General features: G+C 45.3%; 1 protein-coding gene across 12 annotated transcripts in view; it reads right to left on the bottom strand.

The window, feature by feature from the left end:
* LOC115154336 (autism susceptibility gene 2 protein) overlaps window positions 1–16,824 on the bottom strand; it is a 477,023-nt gene that overhangs the window by 134,923 nt on the left and 325,276 nt on the right. The window lies entirely within an intron of this gene.

Here is a 16,824-nt window from a genome sequence, read left to right as displayed (position 1 = left end):
CCTTCTGAGTCTGACCAGTCTGACCAGTAGGACGCTCTGTCGGCCTCTCCTGCGGCGACCGCGTTGTTTTGGGTCGGCCTCTGGGATAAGATCCCATGTCCAGGGTGGAGGTCCGAACAAAGGATCCGCATCGGGAAAGACGTATATTCCTGGTCGCAATGTTGGTAAGTTGACATCGCTTTTATATCCAGTAGTTATTCTCGGCTGTATGTAATAACAGTTGAGATTTTCTGGGCTAACTATGTAAGAAATAATACATACATGTATGTATAGTTTCCTAAGGACCTGAAGCAAGGCAACTATCTCTGTCAGCGCCATCTTGAATTTGTTTATTTTTATTTTACCTTTATTTTACTAGGCAATTCAGTTAAGATCAAATTCTTATTTACAATGACAGCCTAGGAAGTGCCTTGTTCAGGGGCCGAACAACAGATTTTTACCTAGTCAGCTCAGGGATTCGATCTAGCAACCTTTTGGTTACTGACCCAACGCTCTAACCACCGGGTTACCTGCCACCCCATGAGTCAGCCAGTTGTTATCAACACCTAGCTTACTGCTACATTAAAGTAAACCAAAGTTTTGAAAATACATAACATCATCTAAGCAAATATAAAAGAATGTTACCAGCCAACCAGCTAATGTTATTATCTATGCTTAGTCACTTTACCCCTATCTAAACGTACAAATTACCTCGACTAACCTGTAGCCCTGCACATTGCCTCAGTACCGGTACCCCCCCTGTATATAGCCTCATTATTGTTATTTTATTGTCTTACTCATTATTTTTTTACTTTAGTTTATTTAGTAAATATTTTCTTAACTCTATTTCCTTAAAACTGCATTGCTGGTTAAGGGCTTGTAAGTAAGCATGAAGCTTTAAGACCAAAGCTCTACAGCAAATTTGATATCTTTAGAATGGTCCCTGAGGCCCATTGCAATACAACATATCCTGACCTGCATTATTAATGACAGCAAGATTAATCAATGGGAATATTTCTGAGATGAGCCCGCTCCCAGAGTAAAGCCAATCAAAGACAGTCTTACCCACTGAACTGGATACATATACAAAAGAAGCACAGTATTTTCTGACATTGTTAATGTTCTGCTAATGTATATTTTGCTAATATCTTCTGCTACTGTACCTGTTTTAAAATATTAGATTAATGCAAAGCAGAGAACTATAAACAAGATCAGTTACAACAGCTCTCTAGTGATGTGGTCCTATTACCTCTCAGGAGTCTCCCTGTATGTCACCCTCCCTGTCCCTTTAATCTGAAATCATTATGGAGGCACAACATGCTAACCATGTGATTTATTCCTTATTATATTGCTTTTTAAGGAACTGTCAACCGACCTCATGAATTCATTCATCTCCATAAAGCTTCTTCAGAACCACTTAGACTCTGTGTAATCCGGGTGAGACCTCTTATCACTTGATTTGCACACGCAGGGGCCTATCAATTCCTGTCCAGTATGTAGGGCATGCTGGGTAGCTAGCTAAGGGGAATGATCAGGCCGTAGGTGCTTTGAGACACGTCTGTGGGTACGCCATGACAGGAAACTGATAACAAACTGCGTCTCCACCAGATCAACACAGGTGTTACATTAGCAAGATATTCTGAATAAAATAGTTAGCTAAAGATTATTTCATTACAATACCAACCAAGACTGCAATAGGCAAAGGGACATTTTCAATAACAATCCACTGAAGTGCTGCTGCTGTGTGCCACGGCCCAAGAGTCAAATCTCTTACTTAAAAGCAGTTAGCCGGTGCCTGGTTGGCTCTAGCACAGTGCAGTGGCCTAATAAAGGCAGACAATGGCTTGACTTAATAAGATCCAAAATGGCTCCCATTGGAGGAGGACAGCCAACCCATCAAGGTGGGGAATTTTATTTAGTTTCCCCTAGGCCGTCTATGTCTTCAACAGATAACTAGAGCCCAACATGTGGCATTGGTCCTCAGCGATTTGTTGGCAATCAGGCCAGGGGTTGGACATGCTTCTCTGACCCCGTCGCGTCGCCACAACGAGGCAGCAAAGCAGCAAAGCCACCTAATTATGTGGCTCTAACAAGCAAGCGTCGGTCGAGGCAGGAACAGGGACGTACAGGGAGGTGTAACAGTATTGCTTCCGTCCCTCTCCTTGCCCAAACCTGGGTTCGAACCATGGACCCTCTGAACACATCAACAACTGCCTCCCACAAAGCATTGTTACCTATTGCTCCAAAAGGGAAACTACTTATTTTATTTATTTTTTTACCCCTTTTTCTCTGCAATTTCATGGTATCCAATTGGTAGTTACAGTCTTGTCTCATCGCTGCAACTCCTGTATGGACTCAGGAGAGGCGAAGGTCAAGAGCCGTGCGTCCTCCAAAATACAACCCAACCAAGCCGCACTGCTTCTTGACACAATGCCCACTTAACCCGGAAGCCAGACGCACCAATTTGCACCTGGCGACCGTTTCTGCGGGCCAAACCCTCCCCTAACCTGGATGACACTGGGCCAATTGTGCGATGCCCCATGGGTCTCCCAGTCGCGGCCAGCTGTGACAGAGCCTGGACTCGAACCCAGAATCTCTAGTGGCACAGCTAGCACTGTAATGCAGTGCCTTAGACCACTTCACCACTCGGGAGGCCCGGAAACAACTACTTCGAGGTCTCGGAGCGAGTGACGTCACCAATTACAATGCCACAGGCACTCACCACTAACTAGACATTTCACACCGGTTCCAGAGGCAAAGACATACCCAGTTGGCGGCAGCGGGTGGTGGTGCAGGGGAGTTGTCAACAAATCAGCATGATAGAAATAGTTTAAAAATGAAGTTGTTTCTTTGGGAAGATATATAAAGTGACCTGTGCACTTGAACAACAGCATAAATACACCTATTTCAATTTTGCATGTAAAAACAGAAACACCACATCTGCACATGCTGACACTGTTTTGATTACCAACTATTTAGAACGAGTAGCCAGCTCATGACAAGTGCATTGATGCCACTAGCAAAGGGAAAACGCAACAAGCACACATGCAAAAAGTGGAAACAAATGATCTAACTGGGGATATCTTGCACAATGTCACACAGCATGATGTGGTCACCAGTTAACTTAGATGTGAAAATGTCAAGCGATCTAGCAAGCTACCGGTAGTTACCTTGCCGGTAGCTGGTGTCCACTAGCTAGCATCTGATGAACAGCAAGGGAAACAAAAAACAGTGTTGCGAACTGGGCACAGAGCCATGCTTTTTTTCTCCTACCAGGTCTGCAAGAAGGTTCTACCTAGTGTATCTGTCTGTCCTTTGACTGTTGATGAATGTGGATGTCCGGTTTATCAGGTCCAAGGCTCCCAATGACTGTCATGATAATGTATTTACAAGTCCATTGCAATTTGCTCTTTGGCGCCATCTGCTGAGTACCTGATAGAGCATATCTTCTGGGCGTTCATTTCAACATCCAAGGACGGTCCATTTAACATTGTGCTGTGAAAATCATATGATGAAATCCTGCAATCTCATTGGTGGAGTCCCCCCATTAGCAAGCAATGAGGGAGTTATATTAACACCCCAGTTGACGTAGGATAACTTGTTGGGGATAGGGGGCAGTATTTGCACAGCCGGATAAAAAACGTACCCAATTTAATCTGGTTACTACTCCTGCCCAGTAACTAGAATATGCATATAATTTGATTCGGATAGAAAACACCCTAAAGTTTCTAAAACTGTTTGAATGGTGTCTGTGAGTATAACAGAACTCATTTGGCAGGCAAAAACCTGAGAAGGTTTCATGCAGGAAGTGGCCTGTCTGACAAGGTGTTGTTGTTCTTGCTTCTGTTTATTGAAGAGTCAGGATCTTAGCTGTAACGTGACACTTCCTACGGCTCCAATAGGCTCTCAGAGCCCGGGAAAAACCTGAACGATATCGAGGCAGCCTCAGGCTGAAACACATAATCGCCTTTGCCAAGTGGCCGATCAGAGGACAAAGGGCTTAGGCGACTGCCCGAGTCGACCCAGTGATATATTTTCTTTCGGCTGTTTACCTAATTGCAGATTCCCGGTCGGAATATTATCGCTTTTTTACGAGAAAAATTGCATAAAAATTGATTTTAAACAGCGGTTGACATGCTTCGAAGTACGGTAATGAAATATTTAGAAATCTTTTGTCACGAAATGCGCCGTGCGCGTGACCGTTATTTACCATTGGGATAGTGTCTAGAACGCACGAACAAAACGTCGCTGTTGGAACATAACTATGGATTATTTTGGACCAAACCTACATTTGTTATTGAAGTAGAAGTCCTGGGAGTGCATTCTGACGAAGAACAGGAAACGTAATCAAACTTTTCTAATAGTAAATCTGACTTTGGTGAAGGCTAAACTTGGTGGGTGTCTAAATAGCTAGCCCTGTGATGCCGGGCTATCTACTTAGAATATTGCAAAATGTGCTTTCACCAAAAAGCTATTTTAAAATCGGACATATCGAGTGCATAGAGTAATGTATCTATAATTCTTAAAATAATTGTTATGCTTTTTGTGAACGTTTATCGTGAGTAATTTAGTAAATTGTTAGTAAATTCGCCGGAAGTTTGCGGGGGGTATGCTAGTTCTGAACGTCACATGCTAATGTAAAAAGCTGTTTTTTGATATAAATATGAACTTGATTGAACAAAACATGCATGTATTCTATAACATAATGTCCTAGGTGTGTCATCTGATGAAGATCATCAAAGGTTAGTGCTGCATTTAGCTGTCTTCTGGGTTTTTGTGACATTATATGCTAGCTTGAAAAATGGGTGTCTGATTATTTCTGGCTGGGTACTCTGCTGACATAATCTAATGTTTTGCTTTTGTTGTAAAGCCTTTTTGAAATCGGACAGTGTGGTTAGATTAACGAGAGTCTTGTCTTTAAATAGCTGTAAAATAGTCATATGTTTGAGAAATTGAAGTAATAGCATTTCAAAGGTATTTGACAATCGCGCCACAGAATTCAACTGGCTGTTACGTAGGTGGGACGAATTCGTCCCGCCGGTCCTAGAGAGGTTAAGCACATGGAGTAATGAGTAGGATTCTGGGTTTTCACACGCAAAAGCCTTTGATAAAAAGTCTTTATCTGTCTTCCCAATGAAAACTAGTTTGAAAATTAGAACATATACAGTTGAAGTCGGAAGTTTACATACACCTTAGCCAAATACATTAAAACTCAGTTTTTCACAATTCCTGACATTTAATCCTAGTAAAAATTCCCTGTTTTAGGTCAGTTAGGACCACCACTTTATTTTAAGAATGTGAAATGTCAGAATAATAGTAGAGAGAATTATTTATTTCAGCTTTTATTTCTTTCATCACATTCCCAGTGGGTCAGAAGTTTACATACACTCAATTAGTATTTGGTAGCATTGCCTTTAAATTGTTTAACTTGGGTCAAACAATTTGGGTAGCCTTCCACAAGCTTCCCACAATAAGTTGGGTGAATTTTGGCCCATTCCTCCTGACAGAGCTGGTGTAACTGAGTCAGGTTTGTAGGCCTCCTTGCTTGCCATCTATTTTGTGAAGTGCACCAGTCTCTCCTGCAGCAAAGCACCCCCAAAACATGATGCTGCCAGCCCCGTGCTTCATGGTTGGGATGGTGTTCTTCGGCTTGCAAGCGTCTCCCTTTTTCCTCCAAACATAACGATGGTCATTATGGCCAAACAGTTCTATTTTTGTTTCATCAGACCAGAGGACATTTCTCCAAAAAGTACTATCTTTGTCCCCATGTGCAGTTGCAAACCGTAGTCTGGCCTTTTTATGGCTGTTTTGGAGCGGTGGCTTCTTCCTTGCTGAGGGACCTTTCAGGTTATGTCGATATAGGACTCGTTTTGCTGTGGATATAGATACTTTTGTACCTGTTTCCTCCAGCATCTTCACAAGGTCCTTTGCTCTTGTTCTGGGATTGATTTACACTTTTCTCACCAAAGTACGTTCATCTCTAGGAGACAGAACGCGTCTCCTTTCTGAGTGGTGTGACGGCTGCATGGTCCCATGATGTTTATACTCACGTACTATTGTTTGTACAATGTTGTCTATTAGCCTATCAGAAGCTTCTAAAGCCATGACATAATTTTTCTGGAATTTTCCAAGTTGTTTAAAGGCACAGTCAACTTTGTGTATGTAGACTTCTGACCCACTGGAATAGTGATACAGTGAATTATAAGTGCAATAATCTGTCTGTAAACAATTGTTGGAAAAATTACTTGTGTGATGCACAAAATAGATGTCCTAACCGACTTGCCAAAACTATAGTTTGTTAACAAGAAATTTGTGTAGTGGTTGAAAAACGAGTTTTAATGACTCCAACCTAAGTGTATGTATACTTCCGACTTCAACTGTATTTTATGGAAAAGATATGCTGTATATTTCTGAACAATGCCTTGTTGACAACATGACTGAACGGTGCAGATTACTGTTCAATTTGAGAAGGGCGCTCCTCCCTCACCTGTCACACCCTGATCAGTCCCTCACCTGTCACACCTGTCCTCGTTATTGTCTCCTCCCCTCCAGGTGTCGCTTGTTTTCCCCAGTGTATTTATCCCTGTGTTTCCTTTCTCTCTGTGCCAGTTCGTCTTGTTCGTTCCAAGTCAACCAGCCGTATTCACGTACGCCAGCCTTTGCTATTTTCTTTTTTCAAGTCCTCCCGGTTTTGACCCTTGCCTGTTCTGGACTCTGTACCCACCTGCCTGACCATTCTGCCTGCCTTGACCACGAGACTGTCTGCCACTCTGTACCTCCTGGACTCTGATTTGCTTTTGACCTTTTGCATGTCCACGACTTTTCTCTTGCCTACTCCTTTTGGATTATTAAACATTGTACTCTAACCATCTGCCTCCTGTGTCTGCATCTGGGTCTCGCCTTGTGTCATGATATCACCGCTTTTGCCCGTTCACGTCACGGTCCCTAGCCCGGTGCACTTAATGGTACTCCCTCAGTGTAATAACTGGTAATGCAATCCAAGCACTGGGCGGCAGGCCGAGCACCCGGAGCTGCTGCTGCTGGCAGAGAAGTAGGGAACTGAACAGCTTGTTTTTAACAATATATTTTTTAAACAGTAAAATGTACACTTTTAAGAACCTTTGAAACCTAATCTATGAATTATATAAGACATATTTATTTGAAAAATGTAAAATAAGTGGGGCACCGCCCCTAACGCCCGAATGGTCAGGCCACCACTGGATAGAGCCACTTTGTGTAGGTAAGGCGAGGTTGATCTTTAGAGGGATGAAGGGAGAGAAAAAAGGCAGTAAATTCTAAAGTGAGCACCTGCAGGAATCGTTGGCTTGACAAAAGGGCAATGAGTTGGCAGAGGTTTGTGTGCGAGTGACTGGCCGGTCGCCAGGGGGCTTCTGCGTAGGTGAGCGGGGCCTTGACTGACATCCTCCGCATACACAGAGAAAGTTTAACCTTGGAGTGTCTAAGAAATCACTCTCAGCAGGCAGGGAGAGAGAGGGCACGGAGAGGGATGTAGAGAGAGAGAGAGAGAGAGAGACAGACAGAAAGACAGATGGAGAGAGATGACGATAGGCTCCATGGAAAGAGTCCTGCATAACAACAATAGTGTTTTTTCCTAAAGAACGGGTTTCCAGAGACTGGTTTGAACCCAAGGTCTGAGTACATGCATTTTTAAAGGCTGGTAACAGACAACGCTCTGTCATAAATATAGATAGGGATAAAGATGAGGATAGACACCTGAGAGGGCACGGCCCACGGCCTAGTCTTGATCCAACCAAATATATCTGGTCAACTGTACTGCAATACAAAGGGAAAAGGGTGCCATTTGGGATGCAATCAGATTCTCTTAGCTGCTCCCTATGTTTGTTGTTACAAGAGTCCTACTGTATGTCTGATCAATGCCACTGTAGGGGGTTATAATAGAAAGTTGTTCTCTAATTGGTGAATCATATTAATTATACAATTTGATTTGATTTAATAACATTCGTATCGGTGCTAATAAAATAAATAAGATCAAAACTGAGGACATATAGTAGACATTTACTGTAAATAGCCAAAACATTCATCCATGTAAAAAAATTTGCAATAGAAAAGTCCTAACCAATATTTGTTTATGAAGGCTTATACTCAACATGGTATTGTGTGTACAGTAGCATTTGAGCTGTGGAAAAAATCTGCCACAATGTATACACCCATGTTCAATTTTTCTGGTCTTAGGGTTTTGTTTCCATAGCAAAGCCTTCCTGTATGCAGCAGATCTCATAAAATCGGTGATATATATCCATAATTTGACAGGGATATTTTTCTTTTCCAGGTCAGGAAAGATGCAAATGGATTTTCTTTCCACAGGAGAGACTATCTCATTCAAATGGTGTATTCATGGTTTTTGTTGCTGATTGAATTATTTTCCATTGCCTGTTCTCCCTCTGCATTGGGAATTGAAACGTTTCCACTGAAACATTCACTACCGAGTGTTCTCCCTTCATTCAATTTCAAGGACTTGGCAACTTTGTCCCTATTCAACCGTGTACCTTATTACCTTTTATTGTTGGGAATAAATGAATGGTGAGGTCAAAGGCTCTGGAGAGCTAACACTGGCCTTGTATAATATCACATAGCCAGGCTGCAGTCAACCTCTTGCAATGTTTCGACACCCAAACTGGATGTTCACAGCTATCAAAGGTACAAGTGGATAATTTCATAGGTCTAGCAAAGAAATATAACCGATGCCCTTTTGGGTGTTAAAATAAATGTGTTTTCGACGTAGCATTCTAATGAAGAGAGGAGAGGAGAGACATGGTTGTTTGGTAATGGAATCTGAGGAATCAGCTTGGCCATTGCAAAATCACTATCAACAACAACACACAACAACAACAACACTTCCTGCCTATGGCTATCTTTGTCTCTAACCTTTCCAACGAGTGATCAAGGGTTGTCACTTTTATCACTATGTATTTACTAGGTCTGTAGTGTAAGTGCTTGGGGTGTATGGCATGGGTGCTGCTGCTGAGTGGACATTAGTGACATGTTGATAATTGTCCCCATCTAGATGTTGGGTGTTAGCACAGGGAGATGTGCTGTGACAGAATGACAGAATGAGGATATGCCTTCTGGGGGAGAAGACTAGTGACTAGGAACTAGCGACTGGGGACTCGGCCTGTGTCTAAAATGGCACCCTATTCCGTATATAGCGCACTACTTTTGGCCAGGGCGCACAAGGTCATTCAGTGACCAAAGAGAGACAATGGCTAGAGATTCAACAGCTACCACCCCAGTGTTACACAGATCTGTGCAGGGTCATAGAAACATACCTGTGGAGGAGCTGCCCACAATATACTGGAATGCTAAGTGAACATAAAAATACCCTTACATGCTAGTGTTATATTAACTACTAAAATGGGCCAAATCCCTACAAGGAAAAAAAATTGCAAAAAAAAACAACATTTTTACTGCTCTGATATTTAGCCTCATGTCATCACCATGCAACTAGTTAATAAAATAGACTACGCTGGTTGTGTTTAATTATCAGCCTGTCAGTGGGAGAAGGGTAACACTCTCCTAAGGGCATGCTGACCTTCCCTCTCATGGCCCAATGCTCTGCTTTGTCATTATGTACAGCTGGGTGTGTGTCTGCCTGCTGGGACTGTGTGGAGAGAGGGAGCATGCTGACCTGGCTATCCGTCAACCAGCCAGCGTCAGTCCATCCCCATCCATCCATCCATCTAACCCCCTCCCCTCTCCTCCCCTCTCCTCCCCTCTCCTCCCCTCGCCCCTGGCCTGCTGTCAGTGCAGCGCTCGGAAAAGGACTAGGGTCTTAATATTAATTGGAGCCGCGCTAATGAGCTCCGCCTGCTTGCCCACCTCTGGGACCTGGCTGATTACCAGACAGGGGTGCGACCATTTGTCAATGGCAAGAGGTGGCATTTACACTGCTGACCTTGCCTGGGAGGGACAAAAAAAATTGTTTGCATTAACCGCTGTTTCATTGTCTTCTCTGCCATGTCTGAGGACAATTTCTGTCCGTGAAAGTGAAGATTGGATGAAATAGGGATGGAAGGAGGGAGGGAGGAAGGAGGGAGGAAGAGGTGTTGCTGTCTGAACGTTCTCTATCTGTCAGGGCTGTTTTTCTGATTCACCGTCTTAAGCGAAAATTGCTCAGAGGGACAAATGTCAAGACACAATCATTTTTATATTCCTCACATCCATGGTAACTCATTTCATAGCTTTTTGTTATTGAAAAAAAAGCCTGCTCTTTCCCTCTCCCTCGTTCCCTTTATCTTTTTCTCTGTGTTGCTTAGTGTGTTGCGTGTGTGGGTTTGTGTGTGGGCTAGGGAGCAGGCTGCTGTGGTCAGTCTCGGAGGGAGTGTGGATTTGTCCATAGTGGGATGGAGGGGACCTGTGTAGGTCTGTGACATTGGTTAACCTGGGCAGGGGCTGCTGGAACTCCAGGGTATCCATCACAGTGGCAGCTCTGAGCCCCCTCCTCCCTCCTGGTCCTGGGGAAAAGTCACAGAAGTTGCAGAGGGAGGAGAAAAATCTAGTAAAAATGTAATGCACTCCGCAAAGCGGTCATGTCATACTTGGTTATGGAAAATAATCCCAGATGCCTGCAGTGCTAAAATGGAGCTATAATGTGCTCGCCTCCTAACCCGGCCTGACAGCCATGATGTACGACTACCATTACCGGAAAATATCACTTCAACTAACCCATGATCCGACTCCGCTAAGGGTCATATTATCCATGAGGAACAAATTACACTCCCACAAAGTAAATACAAATTTCCTACATGGACTGGGTACAAATATGGGAGAAGGGGGAGAGGGAGTGTGGGGGGGTACAAATTCGTTACCTATGACAACGCTCTGCGGAGTGACAAGGATGATAGAGTACATGACAAATCACGAGCTGACAGGGTACTCTAGAGCAATCAGCCTCAGCCTCGGCCTAGCGAGCACCCACTCAAGCCTGTAAACACTATACTCTTCCTTTGGAGGGGCAAAACACAATCTTTTAACAGTGACAAGTCGCTCTCTGCGTTTTATTACTCATCCAGCTCCCCAGCAGTAGGGGGGGAAGGAGAGAAGATAAAATGTTTTTATATACAGCACCGTTTGTTCGTTGAATGATTGAGAAACTCAACACTTCTGCTGTAATTGCCTGAGGGCAAACACTGCAATACAATAAAAAAAGAGAAACAGCAAATATATTACCAGCTCAGATCTTTATTTGATGTCAAGGACAAACAGGTCCTCTCCATGGCGGCTCCACTAAAGCACCCACTTACAGCCTCCCCTTGCCTCCAATAAGAGCCAACTATGGCAAATTACACCACTTTTCCATGCCAGGTCATTAATAAGACACAAACCGCTTTCAAAATGGCATTTACTGCTTAGTGGCCAAACGCTGATAGACTGATGGTGAATAAATACACACTTAGTGAAGGTGTGGTCTAGGTAAAGAGGCTCTGCGCCAGGTGGAATAAAAAGACTGTTGAATGATAAGAGAGAGGACTCGCCATCTTCATAAAAGGCCTAAGTAGTCTTCAGACACTCAGGGCTGGGGGCTGACGCTCTAGTCTAGTAAAAAGCACTAGAACACCACCAGATATCTTTGCAAATAATTTGACTGGCAGTTTAAGGTGCCACTTACCAGCAAAACCACTTAAGCATTTAGCTAGTCTGGTCTGGATAGAGTGGCTGGTGCTCGTGACTATGTCATTTCCATGGAACAGTCATTTCCATCTTATAACTAATGCTTCAAAAGATTTCTCATGAAAAACATTTTTTTTTAAATAAAAGCTATATATTTGAGGGAATTGAAGCTTACGCAACTATGCGCTGTGTCCACACGCCCAAGGAGCAGCACAGGATATTTTTCTTAAATCACTGAAAGATGTTCTGGGCACATAAACACGTGCACATTAAAGTTTAAGACTGAGCCCATTTTACATTCACTTTAGCCTCATCAGCCTTTAAACGCTCTCAGATGGTGAAAAACCTGTTGGCGTTAACTGCGCCATGAAACGGGGAATGTTATTGGATATTGGCGGCCCACATCAAAGGCACCTTTAGGCTATGGAATCCTTCCCCCTCTCTCTCTCTGCAACTCCTCTCCTATCCTCTACTCCTGCCTGTAATCCTGCTGTAATAATGGGACTCAAGCTGCTCCAAATGAACAGCCCAGTCCTACCTGTTAGCAATAATAAAAAGAACCACCTGATCCTGGATCAGATTCGAGCCCGAATCCCCGGGCTGCCTAGCCTGGGAAGTGAAAGAGAGCCGGAACACAATCAATGACTGACTAGCTTTTCCAGAATGGAACCTGGAATCGGGGCCAAGCACACTTTGCAGCCAGAGCCAGGATTGGAACATCCAGGCAGGCCAAAGCTTTGAGAAGAGACTCATTGGGATTAGCTTTTCCTCTCTCACTTGTATCCGATATACCAGGCTTCCCCAACTTGCGGACCGCGGAGCGAATTTGGTTTTATTTTGCCCCCCAAGTTTTCTGAGCCCAAAATACATAATTTCAACAACAAAAAAATTGGGGGGTATTTTCATTGTAGGACGTAAAAGACTGTAAAAACACCAGGAGATCAGCTCCAAGTGATTTAAACTTAGGAAATCTGTTCCCAAGTATTCCCACACGTAATAGAGAGACACACATGATCGTATACGCTTGTAAGCAAGGTTTGAAATGATTATGTTTTAGTCAAACATTATATCTGTTTGGGCTTTTTGCAGTCAATTTGTAGTCTACAAATTATTTTGAATTGTGTTCCGGCCTCCCAACCATCCGCTCAAGAATAAGTCGACCCGCGGCTGAATCTAGTTGATGATCCCTGCCATATACCGACACCAATTCATCAACCACCGGCAGTCCCTGGACGGACCCCGGGTGCAGGCCCTGAGCTGAGATGGACCATCCCACTCTGCCTGATGAAAGAGGACAGAACATATCATTCAAGAAAACTCTGGGCAACAATGAGATGGGCCATCAGTCACTATTACAGGGACAAAGAGACGTGACAGTGCTATAGACAGTGTACCATCTCCTTCAGCCTAAGACCAGACACAGAATCACAGACACTTCTTTAACATTCTAACAGTTACAGTAATCATGGAATAGTAATATTATCTATTCAAGTGACAGTAGGATGAGAACACCCTGTCCCTATCAATGTCTTAACTCTAAAAAAAACTCTGCATGTGAGACACTGTCATAGAGAAGAAAGGGAATGACCGATAGATTGGGCTAATAATGGACAAGTGTGTGTGTGTATGTGTGTATCCATGCATGTGTGTGTGAGGACCCTGGTTTCTATCTGTCAGCCAACACACCATTATCATGTCATGTTAGAGGAATCCCATCCAACAGGTCACTTTGTAAAGAGCACCCAGGAGAACATCCATGTCTTCTGACAGCGTTGACTGGATGTATTAAAAGAACACACACACACACACACACACACACACACACACACACACACAATAAGAGAGAGGCGAAAAGCTGGCTCTTATCAGAGCCCCTGCGGCTCCTGTCAGCACAGCAGAGGCCTCTCTACACCAGGCAGAACGGGATTTCTCCTGGGAACACTTTTTCCATTTCCTGATTCTGAAGAAAACGAAATAAGCCACGTTTGTCCTCATCTGAATACATTTGACCCTTTAAAACGACTGTGCCCCTCCCCCTTCCTCTCCACAGCCGTGTTCTAAAGTAGAACACATCCACAGAATTCAAATGATCCTGGTGGTGGCTGGAGAGAGGGAGCGAGAGAAAGAAAGAGAGCGAGGCTGATGCCTGGCAGGGACAGATAGTGACTGTGGTGACTACAGTGTAACGAGGCTGATGCCTGGCAGGGACAGATAGTGACTGTGGTGACTACAGGGTAACGAGGATGATGCCTGGCAGGGACAGATAGTGACTGTGGTGACTACAGGGTAACGAGGCTGATGCCTGGCAGGGACAGATAGTGACTGTGGTGACTACAGGGTAACGAGGATGATGCCTGGCAGGGACAGATAGTGACTGTGGTGACTACAGGGTAACGAGGCTGATGCCTGGCAGGGACAGATAGTGACTGTGGTGACTACAGGGTAACGAGGCTGATGCCTGGCAGGGACAGATAGTGACTGTGGTGACTACAGGGTAACGAGGCTGATGCCTGGCAGGGACAGATAGTGACTGTGGTGACTACAGGGTAACGAGGCTGATGCCTGGCAGGGACAGATAGTGACTGTGGTGACTACAGGGTAACGAGGCTGATGCCTGGCAGGGACAGATAGTGACTGTGGTGACTACAGGGTAACGAGGATGATGCCTGGCAGGGACAGATAGTGACTGTGGTGACTACAGGGTAACGAGGATGATGCCTGGCAGGGACAGATAGTGACTGTGGTGACTACAGGGTAACGAGGCTGATGCCTGGCAGGGACAGATAGTGACTGTGGTGACTACAGGGTAACGAGGCTGATGCCTGGCAGGGACAGATAGTGACTGTGGTGACTACAGGGTAACGAGGATGATGCCTGGCAGGGACAGATAGTGACTGTGGTGACTACAGGGTAACGAGGATGATGCCTGGCAGGGACAGATAGTGACTGTGGTGACTACAGGGTAACGAGGATGATGCCTGGCAGGGACAGATAGTGACTGTGGTGACTACAGGGTAACGAGGCTGATGCCTGGCAGGGACAGATAGTGACTGTGGTGACTACAGGGTAACGAGGATGATGCCTGGCAGGGACAGATAGTGACTGTGGTGACTACAGGGTAACGAGGATGATGCCTGGCAGGGACAGATAGTGACTGTGGTGACTACAGGGTAACGAGGCTGATGCCTGGCAGGGACAGATAGTGACTGTGGTGACTACAGGGTAACGAGGATGATGCCTGGCAGGGACAGATAGTGACTGTGGTGACTACAGGGTAACGAGGCTGATGCCTGGCAGGGACAGATAGTGACTGTGGTGACTACAGGGTAACGAGGCTGATGCCTGGCAGGGACAGATAGTGACTGTGGTGACTACAGGGTAACGAGGATGATGCCTGGCAGGGACAGATAGTGACTGTGGTGACTACAGGGTAACGAGGATGATGCCTGGCAGGGACAAATAGTGACTGTGGTGACTACAGGGTAACGAGGATGATGCCTGGCAGGGACAGATAGTGACTGTGGTGACTACAGGGTAACGAGGCTGATGCCTGGCAGGGACAGATAGTGACTGTGGTGACTACAGGGTAACGAGGCTGATGCCTGGCAGGGACAAATAGTGACTGTGGTGACTACAGGGTAACGAGGATGATGCCTGGCAGGGACAGATAGTGACTGTGGTGACTACAGGGTAACGAGGCTGATGCCTGGCAGGGACAGATAGTGACTGTGGTGACTACAGGGTAACGAGGATGATGCCTGGCAGGGACAGATAGTGACTGTGGTGACTACAGGGTAACGAGGCTGATGCCTGGCAGGGACAGATAGTGACTGTGGTGACTACAGGGTAACGAGGATGATGCCTGGCAGGGACAGATAGTGACTGTGGTGACTACAGGGTAACGAGGATGATGCCTGGCAGGGACAGATAGTGACTGTGGTGACTACAGGGTAACGAGGCTGATGCCTGGCAGGGACAGATAGTGACTGTGGTGACTACAGGGTAACGAGGCTGATGCCTGGCAGGGACAGATAGTGACTGTGGTGACTACAGGGTAACGAGGATGATGCCTGGCAGGGACAGATAGTGACTGTGGTGACTACAGGGTAACGAGGCTGATGCCTGGCAGGGACAGATAGTGACTGTGGTGACTACAGGGTAACGAGGCTGATGCCTGGCAGGGACAGATAGTGACTGTGGTGACTACAGGGTAACGAGGATGATGCCTGGCAGGGACAGATAGTGACTGTGGTGACTACAGGGTAACGAGGCTGATGCCTGGCAGGGACAGATAGTGACTGTGGTGACTACAGGGTAACGAGGCTGATGCCTGGCAGGGACAGATAGTGACTGTGGTGACTACAGGGTAACGAGGATGATGCCTGGCAGGAACAGATAGTGACTGTGGTGACTACAGGGTAACGAGGCTGATGCCTGGCAGGGACAGATAGTGACTGTGGTGACTACAGGGTAACGAGGCTGATGCCTGGCAGGGACAGATAGTGACTGTGGTGACTACAGGGTAACGAGGCTGATGCCTGGCAGGGACAGATAGTGACTGTGGTGACTACAGGGTAACGAGGCTGATGCCTGGCAGGGACAAATAGTGACTGTGGTGACTACAGGGTAACGAGGCTGATGCCTGGCAGGGACAAATAGTGACTGTGGTGACTACAGGGTAACGAGGATGATGCTGAGGAGCTTGAGCTTGAATTACTCCGTAACAGAGGAGAACCGTGGCAGTCAGAGCCCCCCTATTTACTCATTCACTCCTCTGTTATTTTAATACACAATGAATCAATGACAGAAAGGTACATCATGGCGCTCAGCTCTGTTCATCACCACTGTAACATGATCCGGGATGAATGAATAAAATCACTAAGGGAATTACAGGCTACGACGTGTTGCTGAAACAAAAGGAATTGTCACGGCGGCAGGATAATTTGAATTGACGGCACTGAGTAATGACTCAATTTACAGAAGCGACTAAACAAAACAACAAACAACAAATGGTATTCTAAATCATCACACTTTTGCTGGATTTACAGTTGCAAGTTTACTGTTCCTGGGAAATATGGCTGCTCAGAAGGATCTGAGACTACTATCTGTGAATATGTTCAGACCACTGGCAAAGGTCCAACTTTGCAGCAGACAGACCAGTCTGAGCCACATGGTTTTGGACCAAGTTGCATTAAA

The sequence above is a fragment of the Salmo trutta genome, chromosome 19 (assembly GCF_901001165.1).
Source record: "Salmo trutta chromosome 19, fSalTru1.1, whole genome shotgun sequence".
NCBI classification, from domain to species: domain Eukaryota; kingdom Metazoa; phylum Chordata; class Actinopteri; order Salmoniformes; family Salmonidae; genus Salmo; species Salmo trutta.
The sequence above is the reverse complement of the archived record's forward strand: the minus strand, read 5'-3'. Positions and strand labels throughout refer to the sequence as shown.